At 41.3% G+C, this 15023-nt stretch overlaps 1 protein-coding gene across 1 annotated transcript in view; it reads right to left on the reverse strand.

The window, feature by feature from the left end:
* The window catches only part of TENM3 (teneurin transmembrane protein 3), a 902368-nt gene extending 900071 nt beyond the window's left edge, over positions 1 to 2297 (reverse strand). The window contains 1 exon segment of the mRNA XM_027769663.1: positions 2245 to 2297. The gene's annotated coding sequence lies outside the window, so the exon portion shown is untranslated.
* Between the last annotated feature and the right edge of the window lie 12726 nt (positions 2298 to 15023).

Here is a 15023-nt window from a genome sequence, read left to right on the forward strand (position 1 = left end):
AGAGTGGTTTTCATGAATTGACAAAGAGTAGGGTTTGGAGAGAGGGTACTTAAAAGGCAAGGGGGAGGTTGACATGCTTTATTATAGTGGCATTCATAGAAAGTGCTTTTTCTAAGGTGAAATTCTAGAGACTAGAAGGAATCTCATCCACCATGGGCTTCAGAGAACCAAGTATTGCTTCTGCACTGAATATTGAGTTACATTTTTATGGCAGAAAACACACAGGTGATTACATTTCAGCTTAGCGTGCCTGGAATTAGGAGCAGGGCTCCCATTAGTAATAAGAGTACTGCGCACCTAATTCCCTGAATACTTCAATAATAATTTATCCCCCAAATTTCATATATTTGAAGTCTATTATAAAATTATACAGATAGGTTTTTCACAGTGTGTGCTTTTGTCAAGATTCATATTTGAATGTGAAGAGAAGTCAGGAGGAAGATTGGAAGAACATATCAGCCAAGTAACTTAGATAAATCACTTCTTATCAAGGCTATATATATATATTGCATGTACATTTCTTAGGCTTGGTTTCCAGAGACGCTGTGCAAATTTAATGCTAAAATTCTTAGAGAGGATCCAAAAAGCATAGGTACTATGGATATAGATGATGGTAAATTATTAACATCTGCTTTGTATGAACTGTTTTATCTAAACAAAAAAACCTCACGGTTACCTAAATGGAGATCAAAGGAACAGAGATACCCTGCTTGGAAGAGATGGGGCTGACATAGCCGTTCATTCTTGAGCTTTATTTTAGTTTTGAGTAATTACTCACGGAGTATGTAAGAATGTGTGCGTGTGTACGCAAGAATGCTTATTAAAGGACTCTCTTATCATCTTCCGTGAGATGCTCTTAGGGGAAAAGTAAAACCTCATTGCCAGAGAGGGATATTATCAGAAACAACAGTAGTTGCTATTTTATGTAACAATGATACCACAGTTTTATTCTTTAAAAATAAAACACACACACAGCTACTCTCTTATGTTTTCCCGTCTATAAGAGAAAAATAAAAAGAAATTTTCCTGTGAGTTTAAATTGACGTCAGCTTCTCACATGAACATACACATATTTGTGCATGTGTGCATGTGCGCGCGCACACACACACACACACACACACACAGATCACTTGTTCTGGACATAAAATTAATTCAAATCTAGAAACCTGAATATGAAATATCAGGGACAAAACCCTAATCACTGCCATAACCTTAAGCTGTCAGCATGTCCCCAAACCTCTGCAATCATTTTAAAAAAATCTTGAACAATTTATTGTCTTTGAATGAAGAGCATCAAAAAGAAATATGCTTAATAACGCAAACGATCTTATGTAAAAGTACTATCATTCCTACATATTAGTATTTTATAATTCCTTCGTAATCTAAAAAGTACTTTGCTTCGTGGAAACTTTTTTCTAAATTTTATATTAAAAGAAGCTATAAACCATCTATCAGGAGAAGGCGCAAAAACGCAGAGCCCAACTCATTAAAGCTACAGATTCCAGGACTTGCTGAATGATTTCCTCTAGGAAATTGGGACCTCTAGACACGCCAGTGTCTACTCATTCTGGGCAGGACACTTATCAGATTTTCCGCTGTTGAGTCTATTGTAGCTTCTTGGTAGAAGACATTTTCCATTTTGTGAAAACCTCTCAGAATACAGCCTTAAATGAATCTGTTCACAAGGTTCAAAAGCTTTAAATTACTAGACCACGGTCACCATTGAGAAAACGCACTGAGCTATAGCAAGGAGAGAAAAAAATTACCCAGGTACAAGTTTAATTCTCTCAGGTGGCCACGGAAGTGCTGCCCAGAAAGGATTAAGACCAACCAAGAACAAGAGCGTTCCCAAACGAATCACTTCCAAAGTGGGACAAGCACACACGCGCTCCGTAGTCCATTGTGTCTGGTCCACCCTACCTTGGGAGAAACTTCTCTCCCGTGCAAAGCCCAGATCCTATATTTTCAAATGTCCTCCTTCATCTTATTTTCCGGAAAACCAAAACCAAAACCAAAAGGGCTATACAAGTGGCATTGCTTTCATATGATCAGAAATAGCACGAAAATCAGATTCATGAATACCTTCTGGAATCATTTAGTCACGATCAATTCACGGCGATCGATAGTGTAAGGAATGAACTGCTAAGTAAACTGCCGTTTGGTAAGAGTGACTGATGTTGTGAAGACAAACAAGCTGTACGAGAAGCCTGCAAGTCTGGAGACATTTTAGTCCTTGCAACTTACCTTCTCTTCTTTAAAGAGGCCTTTATTTCCTTGCTTGCACAGAAATTCGAAATCACTTTGTCTTAGAGGGGCAGGAAACCTAGAAAATAAATAAATAAAACGTATTAACTGGAAGAAAATTGGATCAGATGTTTTATATAAATCATTCGATTTCTGAAACTCTTTACAAATTGAGAGCTGTATTAAAAGCAGAGCTTACTGCTGATTTCTGACAATTAAACAGAAAAGATTCTTACTAATCACAGGAAGAGTAGTGTGTGGGCTCTCTGACCTGTGTGTTGAGCTGAACTTTATTTCCTCACTCCATGCGGAGTCCTTTTGAATTTTTTTCTAGCAGTTCGACATGAAGAAATTTATATGACTTTTCGAAATTTACAAAAAGTGAAGTGAAAATGAATTGATCTAAGACCAGCCATTTTCCCCATCTTGATTACTGCCCTGTCCACCCCATTGCTGTTAATTCCAATTCTACATTATGGGACTTCGATGAAGGGAAGGAGATATCCCATGCTGTGTGTTCCCAGAGCCAGGATTACATTTCTACCGTGTAAATGGACAATGATTTCTTCCTGGTAATGTGGAGGAAAAGAAAATGCATGAGTTCCCTATTCTTGCATGTTTGTTAGTCATTTCTAACTACAGACTCAGATAAAGTCTTTCTCTTCCTTGAGTTGATCATTTTAGCATGGCAGTCCTTTGGAGTAGTTTCTAAGTGTCAAATCGTGAGTGCAATTCTCCCTCTTCTCTTTCTGTCCCTCTTTCTTATCCTATTCCAAGGAACAAAAGATGAACACAGGAGCAAAAGAATCAAACATAAAAACATGAAGGACTTAAGAGAGGCTAAGATAAGAAGTCAGAGATTACCTTTAGGTTTGAGCCTGGCCCACTAACAGATAATTGATATAATTATCAGAAAAAGAGAAATTGGGGGAAACCTAGGTCTTCAGAAAGTTGCTACATTTTTTTTTTTTAATTAGAAACAACAACCAGGACCAGCAGTTAGTGTAATGGCTATGTCATTGGACTCCCATGTAGTTGACCACGGTTCGAGTCCTGGACCTGGTGGCTTAAAAAATTCACACCGGGCATGTGTGCGTGCGTGCCCAAGATCCCGAGAGGAGAATGGAGGAGAAGGGATTGCAGCGTGGCCATACCCCCGGGGGGGTGATTTCTCGCTTTCTGTCTCTCTCTGTCTGTCTGGCAAGCGCACGTGCCCTATAGCAAAACAAAAACAAAAACAAAAACAAAAAACCTCTCAAAACAACAACAACAACAACAACAACAATGGGGGCCAGCAGGTGCTGTGGTGGTTAAGGCACTGGACTCATACATAGCTGACCACAGTTCTAGTCCCAGACCTGGTGACTTGAAAATCATGCTGGGCATGTGTGCACGTATGCCCAAAATCATAGGAGGAGAGTGGAGGAGAGGGGATGGCAGTGTGGCCATCCCCTCAGGGGGTGCTTTCTCACCTTGCCTCTCACTGTCTCTCACTCTCTCTCTGGTGAGTGCATGCACCCTATGGCAAAAACTTAAAAACCAACCAACCAAACCAAACCAAACAAAAACCAAATGGTTGAGGATAGGACCCATAGTATAGCATTGTGAGGAGAGAGCTGGACCTCACATGGCCAACCATGGTTTGAATCCTGGCCTGGACCACTTAAAAAACACACTGGGCACATTTGTGTGCATGCCAAAAATCCTGATGGGTGGAGAAGTGGAAGAAAGTGTATTGCAGCCTGACCATGCCTCATAGGGGTATGCTTCTCTCTGTGTGACATATATGTCCCCTAGGTAGAATTTTTATTTTTTAAAATAAATATTGGGTCAGTGGATGGTGCAGAAGTTAAGGCAGCTGGATCCCACATGGTGGACTGCAGAGTATGAGCCCTGGACCTGGCAATTTGAGAATCAGGCTGAACACGTGTGTGTTCATGCCCTAAATCCCAAGTGGACAATGGGGGGGGAGGGATTGCGGTGAGATTATCCCCACTGGGGGGGTGATTCCTCATTTTTATCTTTCTCTCTGGAGAGTGCACGTGCCCTATAGCAAACTAAAAAAGTGTATATGTATCTATATAAATAAATTTTAAAATAATAAAAAAATAAAAAAACCCCACAACAACCAACAAAACACCCAATATTTAAGAGGCCATATTGATGTGTGGTGTTTGTATGTATACATATGTGTGTGTATATATATATAAAATGCTGAATGTATTTGTATTTTAATATTAGATATATTTATAAATGATATAAATCCATATATTTATGTATTCATATATAATACACATATTAATGTTTTCTATATGTTTATCATATACATATGCATTTACTATATTTTATTAAACATGTCTCCTTACGTATTTTTTCCATAAGCAAGAGAGACAGAGAAGAAAGGGAGAGAAAGGAAGCATCAGCCAACCCAGACACGGTCCTGACACCATGGTCCACCCTCAGCTGCAGCCAGCCTGAATCAGGCTTCCTCCCGCTCAGTGCACTCAGGGGGTCTCGGGATGGGCACCCAGAAGCTTCTTACGGGGTCAGTTTCACAGAACGTCACATTTTTCTGCTACATCTGCATCTCCCTTGCCCTTCCCATTAATATTTTTCTGTGGTTGAAATGTCGCGTTAAAGTTAGGAGTCATGCAATAGAATAAGTCTTTAAGAGATGAGGAGAAGCTTGTCCGCAACTAGAGGAAACACCCAGGAGCAGGCTACTGGGTGGGATGAAAACCAGGCAGTAAAGGAGATGGTCTACTGGGGCCAAGAAGGGAACCTGGGTCAAGGAGGTGGGAGTGAGAAGAAAGAACTGGGTAACAGTGTTAAGTGCTAAGTGTGGGGTTGAAAGGAAGAGAGCTGTTGGAAGACCACAGGCTTTGGCTGTGAGGACACCTGTGACTTCTGAGACAGATGTTTTGGTCAGATCAAGGGTTCAAAAGCCAGGTAACAGATGAAGGCATGCTAGATTATGAAGAGAAGACAAAAAAGCAGATATATGTCTCTCTCTCTCTCCACACACACACACACACACACACACACACACACACACACATATATATATATAAATAATTTTTTTTGGTGGTTATTTTCTTTTGGTTGCTCAATAATGAGTCACTCTGAGCATGCTAATGACATGAGGGGAAGAGGCCAGTGGCATGGGATAGGCGACAGATGCGAGAGAAGGCACGGGGATGGTGAAGATCAAAAGTAGGTAGGAAGCCCAGCTTGTAAAGTAGGAGAGATGACATTTTCTTTGAGGCAGGAGACAGAAAGTCATTTTTGAAGATGGACGTAAATCGAATTGGTGACTTGAGAGATCGAGGCATGGGAAAAAGCCCTGGAGACGCTGATTAGGGACTACAACGCGGTGTTAAAAATAAATGAACATGAAAGATCAAGTAGGAATCCAGAGAAACAGAACAGAACTGGTTTATCCTGGGTCTGCTTGGGAGAGTTTCATGATTTCCCCCAAGAAACTCTGCAGAAGCCATCACACGCGGAAATAAAAGGGGAAGCTAACCCACGGCAGGGATTTGCTCTGCAAAAGCAGGCGATTCAGGAAGGCACACAGACAGAGCAAAGTGGGAAAGCTTAGTAAACGGCTAGAGAGCAGACTGGACGCTTCCCCTGATTGACTAAGCCTTCCCTACCCCTTCCGTTCCCCCCCTTCATTTCTTGATTTATTCAATAGATTTTTTTCCTTTTCTTCTAGGCATTGTACCAGGGACCAGACAGGGAAGAAAGAAGGGGTCTAAAATCGAGCATGTGTGCAGGGACGGGACTACCTCCTGGTTCTGTTCTTTCCTTTCCTTCTTTCCTTCTTTTTCTGTAGGGCATATGTGCTTGTGGAGAGACAGAGAGCGAGAAGTCAGCCCCTGGGGGGATGGCCATGCCATAGTCCCTTCTCCTCCACTCTCCTCTTGGTATTTTGGGCACGTGTGCACTTGCGCCTGGAGTGAGTTTTAAGCTGCCTGGTCTGAGATTTGAACCGGAGTCGACTATGTGGGAATTCAGTGATGTAACCATTATGTCATTTTCTTTTCTAGCTTGCCAAAGAGAGGCAGAGAGAAAGTGAGAATGCACCTGCCATTCCCCTTCCTTTAGGATTTTGGGCATGCATGCATATGTGTCTGGCATTTTTTTTTTTTTTAATAGAGATGTTATTGAGCACATGTGCTCACTGGAGAGACAGAGAGAGACAGAAAGAGAGTAATCACCCCCCAGTGGGGATGGTCACCCTACAATCTCTTCTCTCAGGATTTTGGGCACACATATACCCAGCATATTTTAAGCCACCAGGTCCAGGACTCAAACTATAGTCCACTATGTGGGAGTCCAGTGTCCTAACCATTACACCATCTATGGTTCCCATATCTGGCATGTTTTTCAAGCGGCTGGATCTGGAACTCAAACTGTACAGGAGGCCATGTGGGATCTAACTTTCTTAACCCACCACACCATGGGCTAGCCCCTGATAATTTTTTCTTTTTCTTAGGGCAAGTATGCTTGGGACGGGGGTTAGGGGGTGGACAGAGAGACAGAGAGAGGGAATGTGAGAAATCACTCCCAAGGGAGGATGGCCACATGGCCACACCACAATCCCTTCTCCATTCTCTTCCTGGGCTCTTGGACACACATATACCTGTGCCTGCTATGATACTCAAGCCACCGGGTCCGGGACTCAATCTGGTCAGACATGTGGGAGTCCAGTGCCGTAACCACTATGCCATCTGCTGGGCCCATTACTAACAATCATATCAGCAACACTTGTCTACCCCAGGCTCTTTGTCTGTCTGTACATGTGTCACATATGTATATATATATGTGTGTGTGTGTGTGTGTGAGCATATCACTTTCTTATGTTATAGTTTTATTCATGTTTGTCTTATCACTCAGATTAAGTCATCAGATTTTTTTCATGCAGTAGGTACCTGAAATAAGATGATACATAAATGTGTGTGTGTGTGTCTGTGTATATATACACATATACATACATATTTATCCTCAGTATTTTCCTTTTAAACGTTTATATATGTGTGTGTGTGTATTTAAAGAATTATTTTTTATTTAAGTTTATTTATTTACTTAATTTAGTTTTAATTTTGACCAGAGAGGAACACAGAGAGAGAGAGAGAGAGAGAGAGAGAGAGAGAAAGTAAGAAAGCAAGCCACCAGGTCCAGGACTTGAACCGTGGTTGACCATGTTAGAGTCCTGAGCCTTAACCTCCATGCTACCTGCTGGCCCATATATATATGTGTGTGTGTATATATATACACACACAAGCACACACACACATACTATATAAAATATATTTGATGGATTATATTATGGTGTATTATATATTATATATTCTATCAATATTATATATTATATATTATTATATTATGTATATTATATATTTGATGTATATATAACCTTCCTCCTCAGTATTTTTATTTTAAAACCTTCATACTCCTTTAGACTAGCTACTGGGCATCTAAGAATGTAGAAACAGTGCTGCTGTCATACAGCAAATACCAGCTCTCAATGAGCACAAATAAGGGAGCTTTCTAAAAAATACCAAGGGGGGATCAGCAGTTAGCATAATGGCTATGTTGCTGGACTCCCATGTATTTAACTGTGGTTCGAGTCCTAGACCTGGTGGCTTAAACTCACGCAGGGCACATGTGCGTGTGTGCCCAAGATCCCGAGAAGAGAAAGGAGGAGAAGGGATTGAGGAATGGCCATCCCCCCTGGGGGGTGATTTCTTGCTTTCTGTCTCTCTGTCTCTCTCCGTCTGTCTGGCGAGCGCATGCGCCCTATAGCAAAACTTCTCCAAAAAAAAGGAAAAAAAAAATACCAAGGGGTAGGAGGAGGATGGTGAGGCATCCTGGAATTGGAAATGGTTTCTCGAGCAGGGAAAAGTAATTCCACTCTGATATGTGGCAACCTATGCCCACAGATCAGTATTCCTTTACTGAAAGGAAAAGAAAGAAAATCATCTTTTAGCCGCGAAAATAGGATTCAAACATGGCATTTGTGTGTGAGCCACTGTGCCCTGGAGACAGTGAGTAGAGGAGGCAATGCTGTGACCCCCTGGGTGCAAAACTCACATGGCTCCTGATAAGCCCAGATTTTTGAGGAAGTGTTCCAGTATTTCTAGAAAGAAGAATTTGAATTTCACTGTTTTGTTTGTTTTTTGAGAGGTTTTTACTATAGGGCACGTGCACTCTTATTAATTTTCAAATATACTTCTCCACTCTCCTCTTGGGATCTTGGGCACGCACGCACACATGCCTGGCTTGAGTTGAAGCCACCGGGTCCGTGACTCAAACTGCAGTCAACTACATGGGAGTCCAGCGACATAGCCATTATGCCAACTGCTGGTCCCTGAATTTTACTTTTTTAAAAAATTATTATTTATTTTTGTTACAGTGCATGTGCACTTGCCAAATAGACACAGAGTGAGACAGAGAGAGGAAGTGAGAAATCACTCTCCCGTGGGGAGCAGATGGCCATGCTACAATTCCTTCTCCTCTATTCTCCTCTTAGGATTTTGGGCAAGCACGCACATGTGCCCAGTGTGTTTCCAAGTCCAGAATCAATGGGTCCAGAATCAATCTGTGCATTTGGTCATGTGGGATTCTACTGTCTTAACCTCCCACCACCTGCTGGCCCCTGAATGTCATTTTCTAAGATCCATGTTTAGTTCCTGGCAGGTGTGCAAGAAGTTTAAAGTTGTGCGCTGATCTTGAACTCAGGCCTGTGCAGACCGCTCCACATTTAGCCACTGAAGTGTAAACCCTACCCCAGCGGGGATGAAAGCGATTCTGTGAAGTGCCAGTGGGGCTTAGGTCCTCCAACTAGGATGCTAACAGCAAATACCAGCTCTCAATGAGCACAAATAAGGGAGCTTTCTAAAAAGGGTGCTCCCATAGTGCCTGCCACTCTCAGGTGACTGTTACCTGGGTGCTACTTGTCCAACCATGCTTATACTATGCTTGAAGTACAGGATCTGGGGCCAGGCCTGTGGCCTAGAGAGACAGGGAGTCAGATCCCACTTGGCTGGTCACAGTCTGAACGACAGCCTAGGTACGTGTGCATGTGTGTTCCATACTCCATAGGATGGAGAAATGCAGAAGGGTTAGTAGCATGACCATGCCCATGGAGGGAGTGTTTTCCCTTTCCCGGCCTCGCTCCCTCTCTCTGTCTCTGGTGAATGCATCTGCCTGCTAGCAATTATAAAACTAAAAAAAATAAATAAAGTGCAAAATATGAAACTAGACAGCCTGTCAAGGAATTCTAGCTCTGTCATGTAACAGCCCTATAGATACAACCTTGAGAAAGACACTTAAAATCTCTATGCATTTATTACTTTCTCTTTAAAATGGGGATAAAATGATACTGTTTTACAGTTTTGTTATGAAAATAGAATGAGTTAATATTTGTACAATTTTTAAAATTCTAAATTATTTGTACATTAAAATAGTTTTATCATCATCACCTCAAATCTTTGTTTCTGGGACCAGTAGGTAGTGTGGTGGTTAGGGTGCTGGACTCCCACGTGACCAACTGCAGTTCAAGTCTCAGATCTGGTGGTTTGCTTTCTCACTCTCTCTCTCTGGTCAAATAATAATAATAATGATAATAAATAAAATTAAATAAACAATTATTTTAAAAAAAACTTTGTTTCTAAGACCAATAATAGGATCCTGATAAGTAAGAGGAGATGCTAAATGAATGTTTGTTAATAAACATTTGAAATGGATGAGACGGTCAACATAAAAGTGGCTATATTCTCCTAGAATCAACTAACTCCTTAAGTCATGTAGACTATTTCTCAGACAAATGATCCAGGATGAAACAACGCACTGAAAATGCTCACGCAAAATCAGGCAAAGTGAAAAAAGTATCACGCTCACACATGCTCTTGTGCACACGTACACACACACTCACACACTCATTTGTCTTCTTTCAGGGTGATTAAAATGGTCTTAAATCCTCAGTGTCTTTATGTAGTGAATATGTCCAAAGCTCCCCACCAAGTTTCAATTTTATCTCGAAACAAACCACCATGAGCCTAACAATACGATGCAGATTCTGTCTGGGTAATTTGACTAGCTTAACACCATGGGGAAAAAAAGGATGCAAACAAAATTTAAATATGCCAACGAAAATAGACAAATAACATCATTCACAGAAAGTTGTTGCTTTGCTCTTGAGGTGGTAGCTCACGCCTGCATAAAAGTGATTAAGCCCTATTCTGTTTATTACGGATTATAAAATTACAATGGATATGGAAGGTTAGTATACAGCCGAGAGAAGAAGCTAAGACTCTGCGTAAAATACATTTGATAAAGAATTTGGAAGTGGAGATAGTATGAATTATTTACACTTCAACAAGATGAGAGTACAGATATACAAAAACTCTATTTTATTTTATTTTTCCATTCCGTTATTAGAGATGAATGCAAGGAAGATTCGTTACTTTATGAAAAGTACAGAACAAACAAAAGGAAAAGACATTTTAAGAAATTAGAGCAATGTTTTTAACACACTATGAAAAAAGCTGGCAAAAATATACTGAGGTCTGCTGACTGTCAAAACCATTTCAAAAAGCAAAGTGAGCTTGTTGTAAAAAAATATCAGCAAGAAAAATAAATTAGTTCAATAAAATTGTGGTTGAGGATTCAAGTAATTTTAAAAAGTTTATTTCTTCTGTGAGTGAGACAGTGGGGGGAAGGATGGAGGGGAGAGAGAGAGAAAGCACCCCAGCTTGTTCTTGACATCACTACCCACTGCCAGCCGCGGGCGGCCTGAAATTATGGACACACACATGCTCGGTGTTCTCAGCGAGCTCTCCAGGCTAGAACTCCCAATCTTCTGTTGTGTCAGCCTCACAGAGTGCCATGTTTTACCACTGCGTCACCATCTGCCCCCTTGAGTAATTTTATTTTTAATTTACCGGAGGGTATGTGCACTTGCCAGAGAGAGAGAGAGAGAGAGAGAGAGAATGAGAAAGTAGTCCTCATGGGGAAGGGTCATGCCACAATCCCTGCTCCTCCATTTCTCCTTTTGGACACACATACTTATGTGTCCTGATGTGTTTTTCAAACTGCCAGGTCTAGAATTCCAACCATGGGGTCGACCATTTGGGATCTAGCTGCCCCTACCACTGGCTGGTCCAAGTAATATTTTTAAAAAAAGAATTATTTAATTATTATTATTTTTAAATTTGCTATTGGGCACATGTGCTCACTAGAGAGAGAAAGAGAGAGGCTGAGGAATGGAAAGTGAGAAGGCTAGCCACCAGGTCCGGGATTCAAATTGCAGCCAACCATGTGGGAGTCCAGTGCCTTAACCATGATACCACCTGCAAGTCCCCAAGGAATTTGTTTTTATCAACAAAATTAATAACATATTTTGGTCTCACTTATCATCTTAATCTAGAAAAACACAAAAAGTAAGTGACAGTTGTTCCTATTAAAAACTGTTTCCAAAATTTGTCCAAGTAGGGCCAGCAAGTGGCTTGGTGGCTAAAGTGACAGAATCTAGTATGGCCAGTGGCATGGTCCCAGACCTGGTGGCTTGAAAAATATGCCAGAGGAGGGGCATTTGTGCATGCATAAGTGCCAAAAATTCTGAAAGAAGAATGGAGGAGAAAGGATTGTGGTGTGGCTGTTCTTCAGGGAAGGTGCTTTCTCATACCTCCCCTCACTTCTGTCTGGCAAGTGTACATGCCCTGTAGCAAAATTTAAAAGCAATTATTTTTTTTTCAAGTGATCTTTGGTTGTTGCAAAGATAAAACTAGATGATTTAAATGCTGGATTCTTTGAAAAGTGTTGATCCTTATTAATTCATTCCTTTGTTCAGGAAATAAGACTGAGTGCAAATTATGTGTTGGGCATTATTTTAAGTTTTGAGGATATAAAGATAAGCAAACCAGATACAACCTTCCTCCTTATGTAACTGAGACAGCAGCTGTATACATGCAATAAAGATAAATGCGATAAGACCTACAGCAGAAAAACCGAAAGGCTTAGGGAAGGCTCCTTGAGGAAGAGGTAATTCCAACAGAGATCTGGAAGTTGGTAGGATTTCCCTAAGCCCAGTGGAACAAGATGAGAAATGAGGGTGGAGAACCTTCTAGGCAGAGGGAAGAGCTAGTTCAAAGACTATGATAGAAGTGAGAATGGCGAGTTTGAAGAACCAAGAGAGGGACATTGTAAGGGCATAGAGTAGCAGGAGGTTGGGGTGTCAGGAAGGTGTCAGAATGGGTAGTAAGGATCTTGGCACATTAAGCATATTTTTTGTTTTTGTTTTTGCCATAGAGCGTATATACACAGCAGAGAGAGACAGAGAGGGAAAGTGAGAAATCAATCCCCAGCTGGAATGACCATACTATAATCCTTTCTCCTCCATTCTCCTCCTGAGATTCTGGGCACACATACACACACACACACACACACACACACATGCACACACACGCGCACCCAGTCAGCATGATTTTCAAGCCACTAGTCTGGGACTAGGACCATGTGAGAGTCCAGTGCCTTAACCACAGCACCATGTCCTGGCCCCATGCACCATGTACTGGCTCCATGCAAGACAATGAAAATCTTTGAAGGAATTAAAGCAGGATACATCATGATCATATTTGTGTTTTAAGAGTATCACTCTGATTACAGCTCGGAAAGTGAGTAGAAAAGACAGGAAACTGGCTGGGAACTAGTGCAATAGCCACAGCAGAAGTAAGGGAACTATAAAACAAGAGATGCCTGTGAGGATAAAGCATATTTAAAAGCTTCAGGTGAAATTTAGGAGGTGAGATTAACAGTCAAGAATATCATATGAGGGACCAGCAGTTAGCATAATGGCTATGTCACTGGACTCGCATGTAGTAGACCGCGGTTCCAGTCCCGGACATGGTGGCTTAAACTCACGCTGGGCACGTGTGTGTGCATGCCCAAGATCCTGAGAGGAGAAAGGAGAGAAGGGATTGCAGCATGGCCATCCCCCCTGGGGGTGATTTCTTGCTTTCTGTCTCTCTGTCTCTCTCTGTCTTCCTGGCGAGCGCACGCTCCCTATAGCAAAGATCTCTCCAAAAACCAAAAAACAAACTAAAACAAAACAAAAAAGAATATCATATGAATTCTATATTCTAGAATTTGTTTTCATAGGTTCTATAGTTTGTTTGTTTGTTTGTTTTTCCCACAGGGTACATGCATTCACAGGAGAAAGAGGGAAACTGAGAGATCCGAGGAATGGTCATGCTGCAATCCCTTCTCCTTCATTCTCCTCTCAGGATTTTAGGCATGCATACACACAAACACCCAGCATGATTTTCAAGCTGCTGGGTCTGGGACTCGAATTATGGTCCACCATGTGGGAATCCAGCATCTTAACCACCACGCCACCTGCTGGCCCCCATAAATGGCACAGTTTTAAGAACTAAAGTTTGTTGCCTGTCCTGAGGCTGAACACTAGAATTAAAATGGCAAATGAGACCAAACAATGCTATTAATTTTGCTGATTAAAATAACATGACTTAAATACTTCTTGGTCTCAACTTCATTAAACTAATTTGTTTATCCTACTGTTATTTTAAATAACAAGCTTACGTTGGTAATTTGGGCTGTATTATCATGCTTTCTATTGCATGTTAAACAGCAGTGACAAAATTTAATCTTTGGACTCGATATGCAAAACAAAATAATTTAAATAACAAATCAAACTTTGAATTATTTCCAACAGAAACAAATCTTCAAGTATCATGTACTTGAGACTTTCCAAAATGTCATTGTAGAATGTCTCACGTAATATTTCCAACACAAGATGCATTCGAAAAGTGTTTTCTGCTAAATGATGAAGATTTAAGTTACATGAAGAAACTGTTAACCAACTCCCTCTAACCTGAATATTTATTTGATATAAAGAATATGACCAATAGTTGATATTAAGAATGACCCAGTGAAACTCAGTTTGCTACTATTCATTTGGAAATCCTGTTATGTTGACTGCAAAATTAAAAAGTTATGGCTGGGCTTTCTGCCTGTGGACGCCGCCGGGGAAGCATCGTTGAATTCTCTCTTCTCACTGCCGTCATGTCTAAGTCCGAGTCTCCCAAAGAGCTGGAACAGCTGCGGAAACTCTTTATTGGAGGGCTGAGCTTTGAAACAACCGATGAGAGTCTGAGGAGCCATTTTGAGCAACGGGGAACGCTCACAGACTGCGTGGTAATGCGAGATCCAAACACCAAGCACTCCAGGGGCTTTGGGTTTGTCACGTCTGCCACTGTGGAGGAGGTAGATGCAGCCATGAATGCAAGGCCACACAAGGTGGATGGAAGAGTTGTGGAACCAAAGAGGGCTGTCTCAAGAGAAGATTCTCAAAGACCGGGTGCCCACTTAACTGTGGAAAAGATATTTGTTGGTGGCATTAAAGAAGACACTGAAGAACATCACCTAAGAGATTATTTTGAACAGTATGGTAAAATCGAAGTGATTGAAATCATGACCGACCGTGGCAGTGGCAAGAAGAGGGGCTTTGCTTTTAAGACCTTTGATGATCATGACTCTGTGGATAAGATTGTCATTCAGAAATACCATACTGTGAATGGCCACAACTGTGAAGTAAGGAAAGCCCTGTCCAAACAAGAAATGGCTAGTGCTTCCTCCACCCCTAGAGGTCGAAGTGGTTCTGGAAACTTCTGTGGTGGTCAAGGAGGTGGTTTTGGTAGTAATGACAACTTTGATCGTGAAGGAAACTTCAGTGGTTGTGGTGGCTTTGGTGG

This window comes from Tupaia chinensis, unplaced genomic scaffold (assembly GCF_000334495.1).
Source record: "Tupaia chinensis unplaced genomic scaffold, TupChi_1.0 Scaffold150192_1, whole genome shotgun sequence".
Taxonomy (NCBI): Eukaryota; Metazoa; Chordata; class Mammalia; order Scandentia; family Tupaiidae; genus Tupaia; species Tupaia belangeri.